Raw genomic sequence first — 5,389 nt, 5'->3', positions numbered from 1 at the left:
CCGTTCCGATTTTTTGTCCGTCTGTCTCGATTTATTTTCATGAAATAACTTTTGAACAAATGAACATACAACCTTCAAACTTCATATGCTGATGCACCCTTATGAGCTTTATTTATACACTACATCGTCTTTTAGGTCACTAGGTCAAAGTTCAAGGTCACTGTGATCTATTATAGAAAAATGTAGCATAGGCTCCAGAATTAAATTGCTTCCACCTACAGCCCTCAAATTTCAAGTGTAGATGCACCTTGATGACATTCACATGTCACACGCTGTTTTAGGTCACAAGGTCAAAGGTCAATTTGATCTCTTATAAAAAACTTTATCATTGACTGTATAATGGAAGTGCTTCCACATACAGCATTCAAAATTCATATGTTGATGCACCTCTATGAGTTGTACAGGTCAAATCCAGTGACAGATCACAAGGTCAAATGTCACTTCAACCTCTTATAGAAAACTTAATGTTGGCTCCAGAACAAAAATGCTTCCATAAACAATCTTCAGATTTCCTATGTAGATACACCTGACCTCAATGAGTTCTACATTATCACACTACATTATTTGGCCATTAGGTCAAAGGTCAATTTTACAAATTGTTATCATAAAACTTATCAAACAACAAAACATTCAGGAATCATAAATATATTACAGAGTTAGTTACATGACAATGATGAAAACTTTGTGGTTAACATGGTAACCAATTAAAAATAAATAAATGCATGCACTTATTTTAAAGAGATATTATGGGCATTTTTCACTGTTGAACTGAGCTGAAAAGAATTAACAGGTCAAACGAGTTAGTTAAAATGTGGTTACTGACCAATTATTTGCAACTCATCTTGCTACCAGTTGTTTATACAAATATATTTTATATTCGATATTCTTACGTGACCCACCCAGTCCTGTAAGCCGAAATGATCCTTAAAATAAAATTGTGTCTTTGTGTCGTATGAACGAATCTGCACTAAAACTAAATTTAGAATCACATCGTACATACATGATCAGTTGTCAAACGAAAGTACGGTTGATATTCAAATGCATTATTTTTCTCTTTCCGGGATATTGTTTTAGTATGTTGATGCTGCATTAACAAATATAAGTGTATATGACAGAAGTGAAAACACCAAAAATAAACAACGGTTGCGATAGACACCTATAAACTGTTAGATGCCCATAATATCACTTTAAGCCGCTATTGTGGATTGGAATATAAATTATTAAAAGTGCATAATAAAGTGAGTATAAGTAAAATGTCTTCTACATTCAAAAAAATTACATCAACATGAGTGCTATAGTTACTCTAAAATCTATCATTGCCATTGCACAATATCAAAGACTGCTCGTGATTGTTAATTTGTTACAGAAACTAGCTGTAAAATGAGCTTTTAGTAGTCCCGTATTGGTTGGCAATTTGGTTTGTTACATCTGCAAGTGGAATAGACAGGAATAGTTGCTTTTGCGCAGTACTGTTCCATTTCTTCGTCTTAATATATCACAGGCATTGAGCAGAGATGCTTATTGTTTACTGGTGGTGTGGTGTTAATAACTTATCAAACTTCTTCTCAAGAAGGTCATGTATAACTTGACATCATCATGATCGTCTGCAGAGAGACCCAGTCTGGCTTTTAATCTTCCAGCTGGCTTGTCTGATGTTATTTTGTGCTGAACAAAAATAAGATGTAATCAATAGTCATGAAGTTATGCAAATAAAATTCATTATACTTTATCTATTGGCAACATAAAATATCACATTTTACTAATGCAGCAACAGACAATGATTGTAGGTGAATTTCTAGATAGGTAATTTCTTCAAAACAAAAATGTAATTTTGTTATAGACAAATTTAGGAATGAAATATCTATAAAAAAAAGCATTAATACCAGATTGATTTTCTCGTTCAACCATAAGAAAACAGTGTCGAACTTCATGTGTTAAATTAAACTGTAAACAAAACATCACAGGAACTTCGAAAGGTCATGGTAGCCAGGGACCTATACAAACGATATTTGTTTGTATAGGTCCCTGTGGGCGCCAATTTTACTTTCGTTTTCGTTTGAAAATATGTTTTTTTTGTGTGTTATTATTTTGTACATTTAACCATAAAAAGTAAAGTTGATTAAAAGAATAGCACTTACCTTGCGCACAGACAAGTTAAATCCAAATAATATAAATAGCATCAAGCTAAAATCGGTATCAACATGTTTTTCAAGTCTTGTTTGTGTCTATAAACTCGCCATGACCAAATTCGTTAAAAGGGGAGTAACAAGTCAGCTCATTGAAATTAAAAGGTCAAAATCAACTATTTGTTTGATAGACAATTCCTTCCATGGCCAGTCTGTGCCGATTTTTATATTACTTAAATACGCGAAACAGTAAAATCACAGAAAACATTAGGCAATCTAAACAAAATTAAGCACAAGTTAAGCGACGTCATTTCAAATGAGTTTTTCTCATTATGACGCTTGCAGAATTAGTACCAAATTCCAGAAGACGCCACAATTATATATTATACATACAACCCCCACATACACACATCATTCTATGTACCTAACCAATAAATTTATGTGACAAAGTAGTCAAGTTTTCTTTATATTTTCCAAAATAGTGTTGGAAAAAAGAAATAAAACTGGAGCATGTTGAAAAGGCACTATTGATAATATATAAGGTATTAAAAGTACATTTGTAGGCATATGTGCCCACATACAATTACTATAGGTCTCTACAATGCAAAGATATTGCAACAAAATGGCTGGAAATTATTTTTTTGTCACGAGAAAGAATTATAAAGTCGCTGCTCGCATAAGGTTTCCTTGTCTTCTCCATTTGGTATCCATGTTTCCTCAACATGGTCATTAAAAACGCAAATTTCTCCACAAGAAATAGTTTTCTGGAGAAACCCTGCTGAGAGGTTATGGCAGACATGTGTAAGTTTGCATAAATCCTTTAATTATTGTAAGGGCTTGCAAATTAAAGCAGTATTTTCCCCCTAAATGCCTGAACATGGCCCATTTTGCTTCATCTTCTACTTCAGGGAGCCACATTTCGCTATTTTTAAAGAAAATTTGTCAGGATTTTTTCTACATGAAGGCCAATACCTTTGTTATCAATGTGAATTCACAGTTGATTCAAGTTGGACTTTGAACATTTTTTATTTTCCCAATTTACTTACCCTATGTTAGTTCATGCGTAAATACGCAGCGCTGCTCGATTGGTATTACGCTGCTCACCAGGCATCGGGTTTCCTGGGTTGATATTGGTATGAATGTAATTATTTTGATTAATCTGATTAATGTTTACCATCAAAAATATTTTGTATGTTATACGCTTTAGTTATATGAACTTCCTCCAAACAACGACTGATATAATAAGTTCCTTTTAAACATGATATAAAAATATATCATGCAGCGTTATATAAAGCAGATAACAATGAAATGATATAATAAAATAAAATTGATTTAAAACAACAATACAAAACGGACGTTTTACATATAGAGAAGAAGTTGTTAGACAACTAAAAGTGTATACTGAAAATCTAAGCTTTCTTACATACAGATGTGCGTTTGTTCCATCCACGGCGCCTAATAATAATGAGCACAAACAGCAGGTTTAATACAAGCAGCCGTCAAAACAATATCAGTAGAAATTGTATCTTTCAAGTGTTTTTATTGTAAAGTATTGACTGTTTACACGACTCCGAGTGATATTGTGGACTTTATTCTGCCCAGTAAAATTATACATGTGTAACGAAAAAAGAGATTCATAAAGTTCACAGCGCCCGATATGTTTGTTTATTTGAAGTTGACTCATTAAAAATTGAAGCACTTAGAGATATAGAGAATACATGGTTGGTGCCGAGATGGAGAAAGTTTATCCGGTGAGGCTTAGAAAAAGAAAATAGGGCGAGCTTTAGCGGCACCAACCATGTATTCGATTTATCCTGCTTCATGCCGTTGACACATTTTATCAAAGACAAATGATTAATTTACATTACAATATAAATTATTCTTGTCGGGCCTCCTTCATTCCCGACGACCGAATAACTACCGATTGTGTCACGCTAAAAATAGTTCCACATTAAACTGTTCCTTTTAATACTTTCCTATCGAAACTATTAAGAGAAGAAATAAAACTCGAATCGAGAATGTGATATTTTTCTTGGTAAAAAAATGAAATCACAATGCATCAGCAAAACAAAAACTAAACTTTATTTACCTTAATGACAACTTTAATCCATTGCTTATAACAATAAATGTACAACGATATACACATTCATTGTCTGTTCTTCCATCCCTTTGTCGGAATCCATTTTCTGTTTTTCCATCTCTATTATCGGAATGTATTTTAAACCACACTCTTTTTTGAAGGCGTTTGTATCGAATGCTAACCATTCTGACCCAAAACCCGATTAACGAAACCGTAATCCTGTCGTAGCGAATTATTTTATTCCTATCGAAGTTAACACTTATGAATGACAAACACACACTCCGAAAATCGTTTATGATTCGTTCGATGCTTTAAAATATTAAAAAATACTGTTAAAACCACCACGTCAAAATTGTTGTCCCTAAAATCCTGAGAGAAACTAGATAGTATGTTTTGTCAGAGAAATGACGTCACACTAGATACGTCATAAATTGCGTAATCAAGTAAATGAACATGATAAATACGGAAGTCTGGTTCGGTAATATATTTTTAAGAAGATAAAAATGATGATATATAATATTACGATAACTTTCATGATGCGTCCCAATAAATTTCAAAGGTCAAATATTAGAACATGTTAATCGGCGCGTATGAATACATGCTTACGGTTAGATCACGGTCACGTGATGTACTGCCAGATATCAACTAGTTTATCCGACCCTGCTTTATTTGGTCAATGTTTGCAACTGAGGCAGGATAAATAAAAAAACTGCTTGAATGAATCGATGAATAAACAATGACGTATGAACGCAGCTTATTTGATATAAACAAACATTTTAGACTCATAACATACATGTACCATCAGACGATGCCCTATCATTGTTCAGGGAATCTCGAACAGTATCCTAATAGTTCACATTATCAACGTTCAAATCACTCACAGAGTCAAGCAGGTTTTCGAGAATGTGTGCGTCTTGTGGCAGAGGGTAACTGTCAGCCATTGGTGATATAGAGGATATTTGTTGGATTCGGTGGATTATCGATTTTAATTCACGAGTGATCATAGAAAATAATATTATCACGAGTGGCGCAGCCACGAGTGAAAATATATTTTTTATGATCACGAGTGAATAAAAATCGATAATCCACCTAATCCAACGAATTTTCTTTTTATTTTATGCTTTTTTACACAGTTAATATGCATTGTTAAAGAGTTTAACTAAAGAATTTCGCTGGGATAATG

The 5,389-nt window shown here is 33.3% G+C and overlaps 1 long non-coding RNA gene across 1 annotated transcript; it reads right to left on the bottom strand.

The window, feature by feature from the left end:
* Positions 1-629: 629 nt before the first annotated feature.
* On the bottom strand, positions 630-2,248 carry LOC127865869 (uncharacterized). The gene is made up of 2 exons (XR_008042805.1): positions 2,139-2,248; positions 630-1,665 (listed from the first exon to the last, which is right to left on the bottom strand). It is a non-coding gene; the product is annotated as an uncharacterized LOC127865869 (long non-coding RNA).
* Between the last annotated feature and the right edge of the window lie 3,141 nt (positions 2,249-5,389).

The sequence above is a fragment of the Dreissena polymorpha genome, chromosome 2 (genome assembly GCF_020536995.1).
Source record: "Dreissena polymorpha isolate Duluth1 chromosome 2, UMN_Dpol_1.0, whole genome shotgun sequence".
In the NCBI taxonomy this organism is placed as follows: Eukaryota; Metazoa; Mollusca; class Bivalvia; order Myida; family Dreissenidae; genus Dreissena; species Dreissena polymorpha.
This window is presented reverse-complemented; position numbering and strand designations above follow the sequence as displayed.